Consider the following 16,655-nt stretch of genomic DNA (forward strand, 5'->3'; position numbering starts at 1 on the left):
ATCGGGTGTTAAGCCATGGATCAAGTGTCGGTAATACCGAGGAGAGAATGAATCGTTGGATCAATTCATGTCTAGAACATATCGTGACTGTCGAATTGTAAGCTACAAAAGTGCATAGTAAAGAAACACACTTTACCTAACTCTACACTAGACCAAGTTATAATTAACTATTACCTATGTGTCGGAATATCCTAACATCCCCCCTTAAGAACAACTTGGGATAGGATTGAAGGATGTACAAATATGACACAATAGGAGAAGGAATGATCCAGGTGGATATTGGTGGCCACCTGCCAAGTCCACCTAGACCCCCACCATTGTCTCTCTCAGCATTTTCAGTTTCCTTAATTGTAGCACAACTTACTATTTTTAGCAGTTTTTCGGGTCCTGAACTTCCGGAGCTGTTTTGAGGCCCTAAACGACGTTTTTGGGAAATCTGGGGAAACAAGGCTCCATGGACCATGTTGCCTCTCAAAGTGGTAGTGCTCGGATAGATCTTTCTAACAAGCTATTGTACGCGTCAAACAGAGATCGTATGCCAAAGTTACGACCCCGGGAAGTTGGTGTACCAATTTACCCAAATGGGGCCCACAGTTTGGCGTTTCATCTTCTAGGGTTAGGTTTTGGAATGTTAAGGGTTTTCCATTGTTTCTCAACAATAAATAGGCCTTCGAGCAACACAGTTCAGAGGCATGTAGCCACCACATCTCTTCTCAGAGACAAGCTACCATCGCCCTAGCTAGTTTATTTCCATTACTGTTTGTAAGCATATTTTAGTATTTTACATTAATGAAATGAAGTATTATTTCCACTGCATATCTGTGTTTATGGTTATCTCTGTAATTTGTTGCATTCCTATTTAAGTTCAGATCAGTGGTATTAGAGTGGTCTACTTTTTCTCTGTTTTTTCTTTGCATGTCCCCAACAAGGTCGGGATATAAGGAGTTAGGGCTTGAACTGGTCGAACCTTTGCAAGACCAGCCTCGCAAATCCCAACGGCCTCCCATGGCGGATGAGAAGAAAGACAAGGGGGTAGGAGATCCTATCAAAATCTTTCTCGAAGGAACCCTCGAGCGACAACGGAACGTGATGATGGACAACTTTGCCCAGATCCTTCAGCGGCTACCCAGAAGCGACGCATCAGCTTCCAGCAGCTACTCTAGAAATGCCACGGCCTTTAAGGTACAAGTTGATTTTGAAATCCCCATATTCAAGGGTCAGATAGATGTAGATGCTGTAGATAAATGGTTAAATTTGCTAGAGGGTTATTTTTCTGTTCATGAATTTTCGAGTCGAGAAAAGATTGTTTTCGCTTTTCCCAAAGCAGCACCCCACGTCAAGGACTGGTGGGAAACCTACTGCGAGCAGAAGGATGAAAGTACTGGCTCACTATTTTCAGCTGCACCCACCTGGAATTCATTCTGGGATGCCATCAAGGAGCAATACTACGGTCCTGTCGGAAGTTATGAGGATGAATACATAAAGTGGACCATGCTGCGGCAGGGAAGGGACCAAGATGTGCCGGAGTTCACCAATCTTTTCCATACCCTTCGCACAAAGTTGGGTGTCAAGGATTCGGAGCAGAATTTGATACTCAAATACCGTGGTTGCCTGCACAAGTACATCCAGGAAGAAATACAATTCCTGAACATCTCCTCGCTCGGCACAGCATACCAATATGCCGTCAAGGTCGAGCGGAAGTTTAAACAAAAGAAGCGAGACTTTGGATTTGCGAAACCAAAGCAGGGGAAAGGTGCCCCTAAACCACAAAACAAAGGACAAAGCCAAGGCGGTGCAGCCTAAGACAACCCGCCGAAGCTACAAGCAAAGAATAGCGCCGTGAAGCCGAAAAAGGACACGGGAAAATGGTGTGAGTTCCATAAGAGCTCCACTCGCAACACAAGTGAGTGTCGGGCCAAGCAGTCACTGGTGGCTGAGATAAATGTTTCAGAATCAGATGAATGTTCCGACTCTGAGTCAGAACCCGATAAGGGGAATGAAAAAGGGAAGCAGATCATTGATGCGGATCCCAACACCACTGTTGCTGCTACCAAGATCCAGAAAAATGAACCCGAAGATCCAGAGGAGGAGGAGCGTCTCTTCCACTCCCAGATGTGGGTAAAGGGCTCCCCGATACAGTTCATTGTTGACAGCGGGAGCCAAAAGAAACTCATTTCGACAGAGGTTGTGAAGCAGTTGGGCTTATCGACCACAGCACATCCACAACCGTACACCATTAGGTGGCTTCACCAAGGACGAGATCTTCACGTGAGCCAACAGTGTCACCTTCCATACAACATCAAGCCCTTCATGGATGAGGTATTGTGTGACATTGCTCCCCTTGAAGTTTTTGATGTATTATTAGGACAGCCATACTTGTGGAAGCGACATGCTGTGTATGAATCAAGGCCCCGTGCTGTTATTATTACATTGGGAAATAATTTGTACAGGATACCAGAGGTAGCACCACCTACCGCCATCTCTTTGATTACTACAAAACAATGCAGTAAGATCATTTCCAAAACTAGGAAATTTGTTTTCCTGATGATACACCCTCAAGGAAAGAAGAAGACGGTGGTCGCGGCCTCCAGACATGGCCCCTCTGCACGACAACTACATATGGACAAGGTCATGGAGGAGTACGAGTACATATTCACCTCCCCCGCAGGGGTTCCTCTGCACTGTCACGTCAAGCACTCCATCGATCTGACCCCAGGTGCGCCGCTACCCAATGTACCAATTTATCGGCGCTCCATTCTAGAGAATGATGAAATCAAGAGGCAGATCCAGGAGCTCCTAAAGAAAGGTCACATCCGTCCGAGTTCATCGCCTTGTGGGAGCCCGATTGTGTTGGTACAGAAGAAGGATGGGACGTGGAGACTCTGTATTGACTATCGGGCACTGAACAAGATCATTGTTCGTAATAGGTACCCGATTGTTAGAAAATTATATATTACGGAGCAATGGAACACATAAAATATTGCAGAAATATAAACATAGAAAACGCACAAAACAAGAGAGACACAGATATACGTGGTTCACCCAGTTTGGGCTATGTCCACCCCGAACAACCAGTCCTTCCTTTCTATTATCCAACAAAATGAAGAGACACAACCTACAGCAAATTCGCTGTAATATCCTCTGTTTTCTCTCACAGTCTCACCTCTCTGTTTCTCACTCACAGAATACACATCTATCACACAGCCTAAAAATACAATACGGTCCTCATACAAAGAGAGGGGTTGCCTTCTAGGGCAAAAAACCCTAAACTAAACATAAGTTCTACCGTCAGATCATCCGCCCAATGAATGGCCCAGATTGACTAGAAATTAATATACTTTTACAAGGCAATTTTACAGTTGTTTTTATCTTCGGGGGCGCTGCCTCCGAGCCCTCGCCGGGGGACCGCTGGCCCCCGGACCCCCCAACCAAGGGGGATCGACCCCCCGGACCCCCGTGGGGGGGACAAGTCCCCCCCGCGTGGAGGGGTGTACAAACTTCCTGGGGTATACATCCGGCTGAAAAAAAAGACCTCTGAACAATCATGCTCCGCACACAACAATCTCCCACTTGGAGAATGATTGTAGAAACTCCACCGCTGCTTCATTTGCTGGACAATGACTCCTCTTTGGACCTGGTTGTTTCTCATCTTCATTGTCATCCTTCAAGACCAATTGAAACTGAGCATATTCTCAGTTTCTCCTGGTTACAACTTTTGTTAGCATATCTGCAGGATTCTGGCTAGTGTGTATCTTTTCCAGCTTCAACTCTCCATCTTCCAACACTGATCGTATGAAATGGTACTTGAGCTGTATGTGTTTAGTCCTAGAATGAAATGCTGAGTTCTTTGCAAGATGAATGGCACTTTGGCTATCACTGTATAATGTGCCCATATCATGCTCCTTACCCAATTCACCCATAAACCTTTGTAACCAAATCATTTCTTTACTAGCCTCTGTAGCAGCAACATACTCTGCTTCTGTTGTTGAAAGTGCAACAACACTTTGGATTTTTGAAATCCAACTGACAGCTGTTCCACCAACAATAAATACATATCCTGTAGTGCTCCTCCTGTTATCCCTGTCACCTGCCATATCTCCATCAACATATCCCTGTAGAGAAATGTTTGCACCACCAAAGCATAATGCTTGATTTGTGGTACCTTTCAAATATCCGAGAATCCATTTCACTGCCATCCAATGTTCCTTTCCTGGATTGTTCATGTACCTGCTTACAACTCCCACTGCATGTGCAATATCAGGCCTTGTGCAGACCATTGCATACATTAAGCTTCCAACTGCTGATGCATATGGAACTTTAGACATATAATCCATGTCTTCTTGGGTCTTTGGGCACATTTCCTTACTAAGTTTGAAATGGCTAGCAAAAGGTGTATTAACTAGTTTTGCATTGTGCATATTAAATCTTTTCAACACCTTTTGTATGTACTCATTCTGAGACAATGTTAATTTGCGATTTTTCCTGTCTCTAGTGATTCTCATACCAAGGATTTGTTTTGCAGCTCCCAAATCCTTCATTGCAAATGAATTTGCCACTTTTATTTTGAGTATATTTATTTCCTGCATGTTAGATCCTGCAACAAGCATGTCATCCACATACAATAACAATATAATATAGCTTCCATCATTTTGCTTTTTCAGATAAACACAATGATCAGAGTGACATCTAGTATAACCTTGTTCAGACATAAACTTGTCAAATTTTAGATACCACTGCCTTGGAGCCTGTTTTAAGCCATACAAGCTCTTCTTCAACCTGCACACTACTTTCTCCTTCCCTTTCACCTCATATCCTTGTGGCTGCTGCATATATATCTCTTCCTCCAAATCCCCATGGAGAAAGGTTGTCTCTACATCTAACTGCTCAAGATGCAAATCTTCAGCTGCTACAAGACTTAAAATAGTTCTTATTGAAGTCATTTTAACAACAGGAGAAAATATTTCATCAAAAGCAATACCTTTCTTCTGTGCAAACCCCTTCACCACAAGTCTAGCTTTGTACCTTTGTTTTCCTCCATCTTCTTCCTTTAGCTTGTAAACCCATTTATTCTTCAATGTAGTTTTTCCTGCACGCAACCTGACTAAATCCCAAGTCTGGTTATGCATTAAGGAGTCCATCTCTTCTTCCATGGCTACCTCCCACTTCTTCCTGCTTTCAACCTGCATTGCTTCTTCATAACATTCGGGTTCACCAGAATCAATCAACAATAAATAATATAATGAAGGAGAGTATCGTTCAGGGGGTCTACTTATCCTGGTAGAACTTCTAACACCACTTTCAGGTGTTTGGGGTGCCTGTTGTTGTTGTGGTGGTTGCTGTTGTTGATTATTATTATTTTTAGGCACCTTTACCTTTTCAGTGATTTCATCAAGAACTGTGTATTCCTTGTTTTCTTTTTCCTGTTTCTTTTCCTGCAACTGATTCTTATACAAGACCTTCTCATTGAATATTACATCTCTGCTCCTAATGATTTTGTGATTTTCGTAATCATATAAGCGATAACCAAAATCATTAACACCATATCCAATAAAGGTACATTTCTTTGACTTTGCCTCAAGCTTTGTTCTATTTTCTTTATCAATATGGACAAAGGCCTCACAACCAAAAGGCTTTAAAAAAGAGTAGTTTACCTTTTTACCTGTCCATGCTTCCTCCGAAACACCACCATCCAAGGAACTTGAAGGCCCTCTGTTTATTAGATAAACAACAGTATCTACAGCATTTTCCCAAAACTGTAAAGGCAATCCTGCATGCAATCTCATGCACCTTGCACGCTCCATGATTGTTCTTTCATCCTTTCTGACACACCATTTTCTTGTGGTGTTCTTGGAACTGTCTTCTCTCTACCAATTCCATGTTCTGAACAGTACCTATCAAACTCTTTGCTGCAATATCCACCTCCATTGTCTGATCTAAGACACTTCAATTTCTTTCCTGTTTCAATCTCAACCAAAGTTTTCCATTTCTTGAAAGTATCAAATACATCAGATTTATTCTTAATACAATAAATCCAAGTTTTTCTAGTTGCATCATCAATAAAAGTAACATAATAACGAGAGCCACCGAGAGATCATACCTGAACAGGTCCCCATACATTTGTATGCACAAGCTCTAATTTTTCATTCTTCTTTTCTTTCCCAACACTGAGAAATCTGACTCTCTTTTGTTTTCCATAAATGCAATTCTCACAGAAGTCCAAATCAACATTCTTCAAACCCAACAACAAATTCCTTGAGTGAAGAATCTTCATCCCCTTTTCACTCATGTGTCCGAGCCTATGATGCCATAATTTTGCATCTGCTCCTTTGGAAGTTAAAGCATTAACAGAGTTAGAAATACCATTGCACAAACACAATGTACCAACATTTTCACCTTTTGCTATTACCAGGGCTCCTTTGGTGACCTTCCAAGCTTTATCAGTGAAAGTTGTCACACAACCTTCACCGCCTAACTGCCCTGTTGAAATCAGATTTTTCTTTAGATCTGGAACATGCATTACCTCCTTCAGTAGCCATTGGTTTCCATTCTGTTTTTTTACAAGAACCTTACCCATTCCAACAATTTTACAGGGTTTATCATCACCCAAACGAACTTGTCCAAAATCTCCTTGAACATAGTCATGAAAGTATTTCTTATCAGTTGTGGCATGGAATGAGGCCCCTGAATCTACCACCAAGGAATCAGTAATATTTTCGAAAGAAAGAATCAAAGCATCTTGTAACACCTCACCTGTCACATTTGCTTCATGATTGTTTTCTTGTTGTGCATCTCCTTCTTTTCCCTTCCGAGATCTACAGTCTTTCTTTAGGTGTCTTTTCTTTCCACATTTCCAGTGCACTATCCCCGATCTGGACTTGGATCTGCCTTTCCTTGATTTACTACGATATCCTGAGCTCTTTCCTCTTTCCATTTTTCTTCCCCTAGACTCTGCACTCAAAGCATTACCCGATGTCTCACCGGATCTTTTCCGTCGCATTTCCTCGCTAAGGATAGCACCGACAACATCATCAAACTTTAAAGTACTAGATCCAGACACAAAGTTACTAATGGCCATTACTAAACCATTCCAACTTTCTGGTAATGAGCACAAGAATAACAGAGCTCTAACTTCATCATCAAAGTTTACCCCTACAGAACATAATTGACTTGTAATAGTATTAAAATCATTTAAATGGTCTGCAACAGATCCACCTTCCGACATATTCATATTAAATAATCGTTTCATGAGAAATACCTTGTTTGGGGCCGAGGGTTTTTCATATAGTTTTGACAACGTCTGCATCAAACCCTCTATTGTGGTTTCCTTCGAAATGTTGAAGGCGACTGACACAGCAAGGCACAACCATATTGTTCCAAGTGCCTTTCTATCGAGAAGGTTCCATTCTTCGTCTTTCATACCCGTTGGCATCTTTGTTTTTCCGCCCAATGGTAGGTATAGATCTTTCTGATACAGATAATCTTCCATCTGCATCTTCCACAGCGAGAAGTTTTGGCCGTTAAATTTCTCGACCCTAAACTTACCATCTTCCGCCATTGCTCCCACTCGAACCTGGAACCCTTCTTTCCTGCGAGTTTATCAGCCAAATAGACCTTCGGCTCTGATACCAGTTGTTAGAAAATTATATATTACGGAGCAATGGAACACATAAAATATTGCAGAAATATAAACACAGAAAACGCACAAAACAAGAGAGACACAGATATACATGGTTCACCCAGTTTGGGCTACGTCCACCCCGAACAGCCAGTCCTTCCTTTCTATTATCCAACAAAATGAAGAGACGCAACCTACAGCAAATCCGCTGTAATATCCTCTGTTTTCTCTCAGAGTCTCACCTCTCTATTTCTCGCTCACAGAATACACATCTATCACACAGCCTCAAAATACAATACCCTCATACAAAGAGAGGGGTTGCCTTCTAGGGCAAAAAACCCTAAACTAAACATAAGTTCTACCGTCAGATCATCCACCCAATGAATGGCCCAGATTGACTAGAAATTACTATACTTTTACAAGGCAATTTTACAGTTGTTTTTAGCTTCGGGGGCACTACCCCCGAGCCCCTGCCGGAGGAACGCTGGCCCTCGGACCCCCCAGCCGGGGGGGATCGGCCCCCCCTCGACCCCCGGGGGGGGACAAGTCCCCCCCGCAGCCCCCCGCGTGGAGGGGTGTACAAACTTCCTGGGGTATACATCCGGCTGAAACAAAGACATCTGAACAATCATGCTCCACACACAACACTGATCCCGCGGATTGATGACCTCCTAGACCAACTAAAGGGGGCGAAATATTTCAGCAAGATCGATCTGAAGTCGGGATATCACCAGGTACCAATCGAACCCTCTGATGTGTGGAAGACTGCCTTCAAATCCAAGGAGGGCCTTTTCGAATGGTTTGTTATGCCTTTCGGGTTGACGAATGATCCTGCAACCTTCATGAGGCTAATGGATGACATCTTGCGGCCATTCACCAACTCATTTGTAGTAGTATACTTGGATGACATTCTGATCTTCATCCAGAGTTGGGAAGAGCACCTCCACCACATCCGACAGGTTCTCCAAACACTGCGGCAACACAAGCTATGTGCAAATTTGGAGAAATGCACTTTTGGCATGACCTAGGTTCAGTATCTGGGATACATCATTGATGAACAGGGGGTGCATGTGGATCCAGTCAAGATCCAAGTCATTCGATATTGGCCATCTCCAACCACTCTAACAAAGCTCCGCAGCTTTCTAGGTCTTGCCAACTTCTACCGCAGGTTCGTGTTGGGGTTTTCTCATATTACTTGGCCCTTGAGTCAAGTCACCAAGGGAGGGGCGAAAGAAAAATTCTTTTGGTCTGAATCTCAACAGAAGGCATTCATAGAGTTGAAGGATCGCCTCTGCACAACACTAGTGCTCGCGTTACCAGATTTACAACAACCATTTGAGGTCGAGACAGATGCCTCTGACTATGCTATTGGGGCAGTCCTTACTCAACATGGACATCCAGTGGCATATCACAATGAAACAATTTCAGACACAGTCTAGAAGTACCCCACTTATGATAAAGAGATGTATTCCATTGTGCAGGCCTGCCGACAATGGAAGCATTACATTTTGGGGAAGGAAACGGTCATCCACATAGACCACCAACCCCTGCAGTTCATACAGACCCAAGGGAAATTGTAGAATGATCGCCATCAGAAGTGGTCTACATACCAGCAACAGTTCCACTTGAATATCAAGTATAAGAAGGGAAACACCAATAATGTTGCAGATTCCCTCAGTCGACCACCGATCATGGCATTAACCACCGTGCTCAACTCTTGTGGGCATGAGACTTCTGATTGGCCACTTCTCTACAAAAATGACCTAGAATTCGGCCACACATACCAGACACTCTTGGAGGGTCGGCGTGTTCCAGATTTTCACCTCCAGGATGCCCTGTTATGCCACCTGGGTCACCTTTGTCTTCCTTCAAGCGAGCGTGCTAAGATGATTTGGGAAGCACACTACAGTCAGGCTGCTGGGCATTTCGGGGTTGAGAAAACAGTGGCCGTACTGCAAAATTATTTCTATTGGCCGAATCTTCGACAAGATGTTGGGAAGTACATCAGATCATGTATTGCATGTGCCATTGCCAAACCGACCATCAAGAAGCACGGCCTCTATACCCCGTTGCCTACCCCTAGTCGACCTTGGGAATCCATCTCCATGGATTACATGTCAGGCCTTCCTTCCACTAAGCATGGAAATGACCGTGTTTTTGTGGTTGTCGACAGGTTCTCGAAGATGGCCATTATGGTGGCCTGCAAGAAGAATATCACAGCAGAAGCCACTACTAAACTCTTCTTTGAACGAGTGTGGGTGCACTTTGGGATCCCACAGTCTATCATCTCAGATCAGGACAATCGGTTCCTCAGCACATTTTGGTCCAGTCTCTGGTCAATGTTGGACACCAAACTCACAAAGTCCACAGCCTTCCATCCTCAAACTGATGGCCAAACAGAGGTTGTCAATAGGATGATTGTGCACATTCTGCGCATGTATAACTCAAAGCATCCATGCACATGGGATGAGAGCCTCCCCTATGTTCAACACAGCTACAACCAAGCTCTTCACAGCTCCACTAGCCATAGCCCTTTTAAGGTGGGTTTGGGATTCCAGCCACTATGCCCCATTGATGTGGCCACGCCACTTGCAGCTAGTCACATAAATTCAGCTCATGTCCAGTCCGAAACAGATAAGGCCACCAGCTTCATCGAGAGCATCCAACATATTCGCCAGCAGGTCCATGAAATTCTAGAGAAATAAAATGCCAAGTACAAGCAGCGACATGATCAACATCGGGTGCCACACAAGTTTTAGGTGGGCGACAAAGTCTGGTTGCATTTGCAAAAAGGAGCGCGTTACTGGAGCCTATCAGAAACTGAGACCACTCTGATATGGTCCTTACACCATTACTAAGGCTATGGGAGACAATGCATTTGAGCTCAACATTCCCCCATTCCTTGGCCTGCACCCTGTGTTCAATGTGGACCGCCTTCGGCCATACTTTCCACCATTGCTAGACACATCCGACATTGCAGAACAGCTCACACCCACAGAATTAAATCCAGATTGTATGGAACAAGCTGCAACTGATCAGATCATGGACACACAGATCAAGAACACTCACCAACAGAATATCCAACTGTATCGAGTTGTCAAATCAGGCCAACTCCTTCACCAGGGCAAGTGGCTCACCAGGGAACAAGTTCAGCAAAAGTTTCCTCATCTCATGGAGGAACTCAACGCAATGGGGACCATTGCTTCCTAAGGGGGGAGGAATGATCCAAGTGGATATTGGTGGCCACCTGCCAAGTCCACCTGGACCCCCACCATTGTCTCTCTCAGCATTTTCAGTTTCCTTAATTGTAGCACAACTTACTATTTTTAGCATTTTTTCGGGTCCTGAACTTCCGGAGCCTTTTTTAGGCCCTAAACGACATTTTTTGGGGAAATCTAGGGCAACATGGGTCCATGGACCCAATGTTGCCTCCCAAAGTGGTAGTGCTCGGATAGATCTTTCTAACGAGCTATTGTATGCGTCAAACGGAGATCGTATGCCAAAGTTACGACCCCAGGAAGTTGGTGTACCAATTTACCCAAACGGGGCCCACAGTTTGGCGTTTCATCTTCTAGGGTTAGGTTTTGGAATGTTAAGGGTTTCCACTATTTCTCAACAATAAATAGGCCTTCGAGCCTCATTGTAACACAGTTCAGAGGCAAGTAGCCACCACATCTCTTCTCAGAGATAAGCTACCATCGCCCTAGCTAGTTTATTTACATTACTATTTGTAAGCATATTTCAGTATTTTACATTAATGAAATGAAGTATTATTTCTGCTGCATATCTGTGTTTATGGTTATCTCTGTAATTTTTTGCATTCTTGTTTAAGTCCAGATCAAGGAAGGAGGCATTAGAGCCTATCCCCCCTTAGTGACAACTTCTTGAACTTCAACCATAAATCGAAGTTTAGTAAACTTTGCCTCTGTGAGAGCCTTTGTAAAGATGTCTGCAACTTGATCATTTGTGGAACAATATTGCACTTCAAGAACATGGTCATGAATGAGCTTTCTGATGAAGTTCATGTGCAGTTCAATGTGTTTTTTACGCTGATGTTGGACTGGATCTTTGCATATTTTAATGACACTTTGATTATCACACCAAAGTGTAGTTGGATGTCGCTACTGAAATCCAAACTCTAACAGTGTATGACGAAGCCACAGGGCTTCCTTACTAGCTTCTACGGCACCACGATACTCTACTTCTACTTAAGAAAGAGAAATGGCACTTTGTTTCTTGCAATCCCATGTAATAGGTCTTGAACCAAGAGTGAACACATAACCTGTAGTAGACTTCTGATCATCAGGGTCACCAACCCAATTGGAGTCAGTGAAACTAACCAATAGAGGAGATGCTTCTGCACTGTAATGAATCCCAAACAGAACTGTACCTCGAACATAACGAAGTATTCTTTTAGCTTCTTTCCATGAATTTCATGTGGATTTTGCATAAACCGAGCAAGAAGTCTAACAACAAAGGAAAGGTCAGGACGAGTATGGGTCAGATACAAAAGTTTTCCTACAAGTTGACGGTATAAGGTAGCATTAACTATAGGGGAATTACAAGTGACTGAAAGTTTGGATCCAGAATGAAAGGGAGAAGGGGTTGGCTTACAGTCTTCCATGTGAAAATGGTGTAGAATATCACATGCATACTTGGACTTGGAAAGGGAAATACCTTCCTTGGATTGCAAGACTTGAAGACTAAGAAAATAATGCAAGTGCCCTAAGTCTGTCATTTCAAACTTCTTTTTAAGGTTGGACTTCACATGATTTATAAGGTTGGGATCACTACCAGTAAGGATAAGATCATCAACATAAAGAACAAGAATGATAAGAGACTTGCCCACTTTCTTGGTGTAGACAGTATTATTAGAATGACACCTAGAAAAGCCAGTTTCTAAAAGAAAGCTATCCATTTTGGCATACCAAGCTCGAGGGGCTTGCTTGAGACCATAAAGGGATTTCTTAAGCTGACATACAATGCTGGAGTTTGTTTGTATAAAGCCAGTAGGTTGTTCCATATAGATTTTTTCATGCAAGAAGGCAGATTTAACATCCATCTAATGGACTTCCCATTTGAAAGAGGCAACAACAGAAAGAACAAGGTGGTTAGAGTTCATTTTGGAAACAGGGGAGAAGGTTTCAGTATAGTCAATGCCTTCAACTTGTGAAAAACAGTTAGCAACAAGACGAGCTTTATGTTTATCAACTTTTCCATCTGGTCCATACTTGGTTTTGTAAACCCATTTGCATCTAACAAGTTTTTGTCCCTTTGGAAGAGGAACAAGATCCCATGTATCATTTTCCAATAATGAACGATATTCTTCATTCATAGATGCATCCCAATCTGGATGGCCTGAAGCTTCTGCAAAGGTGTCAGGATCATAATTCACTGAAGCTTGAGCCAGTAAAGAAGAGGCTCTATCGAACTGAGAATGTGTACGTCGCTGATCTGTAGGATCACAGCAAGAGCACCTTATACGTCCCGAGAAGCACAGACCCATTTTGGAAGCTGAGGAGCTGAAGGAGGATCCTGAGAAGGTGGGGAAGGATTGTCATCCTCGCTGCCATCATCTAAAGAAGAAATATTTTCAGAAGTAGAAGGGATAGAGAGAGGTGGCACATTCACCGAACTAGGCTTGTAGGCTGATATATTTTCAACAAAATTTACATCTCTTATAATGATAACATTTTTGGACTTAAGTGGAATAAGTCTATATCCTTTGACATCTTCAGAATATCCAACAAAAATGCATTTTTCACTCTTAGGTTCTAAAGCTTTATGTTTCTCATCTGGAATATGGGCCCATGCTTCACTTCCAAAAACATGAAAGTGACTTACATTTGGTTTAATTGAGCTCCATGCTTCTTCTGGAGTGATATTCTTTAAAACCTTAGTCGGAGTGCGATTTAGTATGTAATTTGCACAGTTAATTGCTTCTGCCCAAAAATTAAGACTAATTCCTTTAGATTGAAGCAAATAATTAGCCATTTCTTTTAAGGTGCGATTCTTCCTTTCAACTACACCATTTTGTTATGGAGTATATGGAACAATATGTTGCATTTAAATTCCATTCTCAGTGAAAAAGTTGATGAATTTGTTGTTAACATATTCTCCGCCATTATCAAATCTTAGCTTAATAATTTGATGTCCAGATTGTTTTTCAACAAAGGCCTTAAAGGCCAAGAACATGTTAAATACTTCACTCTTGAGTTTTAAGAAGTATATCCAAGTGCCTCTGGAGAAATCATCAATGAAAGTTAAGAAATACTGGTAGCCAGAGAATGAAACAACTGGAAGTGGACCACATAAATCACTAAGCACAAGCTGTAAAGGGGTTGAGGTGTGTCAAGAGGCACGTTTTTCAAAACTATCCTGATGATGTTTTCCAAGTACACATCCGGAAAAAACCCCATCTCCACAAGATACCATTGGAAGACCTGTCACCATATTTTCTTTACATAGATTCTTAAGGGAGCGATAGTTTAAGTGACCAAATCTCTCATGCTAAAGTTTGCTCACTTCATCATTATGAGCAACAAATACTGAGGGAAGATTTGATGACACAAAGTTGTTAAACTTATACAACCTTGTAGAATCATCAGCAATGCCAGTAGCTAAAATCTGTCTAGGATATATTAGGTCCTTAATCATAACATTGTGAGGTGAAAATTCAATGATTTTACCTTCACTTGAATGAGTTATCTGATATACATATAGAAGTTTGTAGGATAAAGTTGGAACACATAATACATCATTAAATTGACCATTGTCTAGATGAATAGTTCCAGTCCCTACAACACTAAGAGATCTATCATCACCAACATATATATTTTTGGTGTTACAATCATTTAAAGAAGAAAACATGGCTTTGTTTTTGGCCATGTGATAAGAAGCTCCAGAATCAATGAGTCACTCATGAGAATGAGAAGAAGAAGATACATTTAGTGCATAACCAGACTGAGATGCTTGACAACCACATGTAGAAAGTGTTATTCCTTAAGATGAAGTTGAAGTTAAAGAGTGCTTCAAATGGATGTTATGCTTCTTCATTGTTGCTTCCAAGGTTTCCATATTCTTAAAGCATTTGGATTTTAAGTGGCCATCTCGATTACAAAAGTGGCAATTTCTATCAGTATTCTTACCTTTGTTTTTATTTGCCTTATCATTTTGTTGAAATGAATTTTCATTTTGAGACTGAAATTGCTTAAGACCCTTGTTTGGTTTAGGACCATTCTTTTCATGATACTTCTTCTTAGGATTCTTTGAATTTGGTTGCTGCTTGGTGGTTAACGCTTTCTTAGAAGAGTTTCCAAGATTAAGAAGACCAAGTTATAAGAGCTTTTCTTGTTTTCTTATTAAAGAATCACAAAGGCATCAAAAGAGGGGGACTTGTAGTCTTGTCATTGAGAAATAAAGGCTTCTCTAGTAGAATGGAAGGTGGAAACAAACACAGAGTAGGCTGGTCCCAACTTAGTAAGAATGGAATAGATAAGGCTACCATCTTCTTTCTTTACCTTAACACCTTCCAAGAGAAGTCTAAGGGTCTTGAACTTGGACAAAAAATCTTCAACGGAAGAAAAATTATTGGGGTCCAACGTAAGCAACTCATTTTCAAGTTGATGGGCTCTAATTTCATTTTTAATTCCAAAAACTTTAGTGAGCTGTTTCATTACTTCATTAGGAGTATCAAGTTTTTCAATATGAAATCTAAGGTCTAGAGAAATAGACATCCCTATCAACCCACGTGCTTGATCTTGCTTATTTTCCCATTTGGTTTTTTTATCTTCATCTTCAGGTTTGGTTTCTTGGCTTGAGGCTATTCTGTAAACACCTTTACTTCTATGTAAATCCACAATGTAGGACCACCATTGGAAGTAGTTGGTGCTGTCAAGAATAACTTGGCATGGACTTTCCATTTTAACAGAAACTGAAGCTGTAGATGCTAAAACTAAGTGTTCTAATGGAAAGATCTCAAAAAATTAGGTTGATTAAAAAAAACGGCTCTGAAAACGGCTTCCGAATGAAGAAGTTATGGCTTTTTGTAGAAAAGTTGTTGAAAATGCCAACGAAGTGCGTGAATGTGCGGAAATGAATGATAATATTATATTTAAAAAAAAAAACCCCACTTTCCAAACTTAATCTAATTATCTCATTTAAAAAAAAAAAAAAAAATTATGTGACTCATTTTTATAAATAAGTGAAAGTCACTTTTACAATGGTACTTTATGAGCTACCCACTAAATTGTAACTTAAATAAAAGATAAAGAGACTTTAGATTATAAGTGACTCACTTTTTATAATGGGTGAGAACACTTTTACATAAAGTAACTTTAAAACATAAGTTACATGTGATTTTTGAAAAAGTGACTCAACAAAAAGAAAGACTTGAACTCAAGACCTCTATTCTCATAAAGTAACTATGGACCAAGTGAGCTAGTTTAAAAGGTTAGTAATTTTTGGAAAAGAGGAAGGGTTTTTTTTTTGTCACTAAAGCTTTGGGTGCGTGCTTACTTGAAAAAACTCTTTTTTGCCTACAAAACAAAAACCAGAATATCCAACATGGACATACAAAAAAAAACAAACATTACGGCTTGAAGTTAGCCTTAGCCGGAAACAAAATATTTTCATTAATGTTTCTGATTTTCCGAGATCACACTAAGGCGCGACGGAAAAGAGCATACGCATGAGAAAAATCCTTCCTTTCTGTTTTTTTGATTTTCCTAGATCGCACAGAGTTACAGGGCAAAGAGCATACACAAAAATGAAAGGTATAGATCCGGTAATAAAAAACAGAGAGCTAAATAAACTGAAATAAACAGAGAGATGAATATCTAGAACTGCAAATAAAGATTGTATACCTCCAGATATTTAAAATGACGTAGCTAGGGCCACTAGAAACCTTTTCGCGTGAAACGAAAGGGGTTCCTCACTGGAACAGATGCTCCTAACACAATAGGGCAATCCTCTCGGCCCAAAAACAACCAGAAATAGTAGATCTAGGAAACGATAGTCGGATACAGTTCTATTGGCTTCA

The sequence above is a fragment of the Pinus tabuliformis genome, chromosome 6, assembly GCF_031772625.1.
Source record: "Pinus tabuliformis cultivar Carrire ecotype Pingquan chromosome 6, CPIR1, whole genome shotgun sequence".
In the NCBI taxonomy this organism is placed as follows: Eukaryota; Viridiplantae; Streptophyta; class Pinopsida; order Pinales; family Pinaceae; genus Pinus; species Pinus tabuliformis.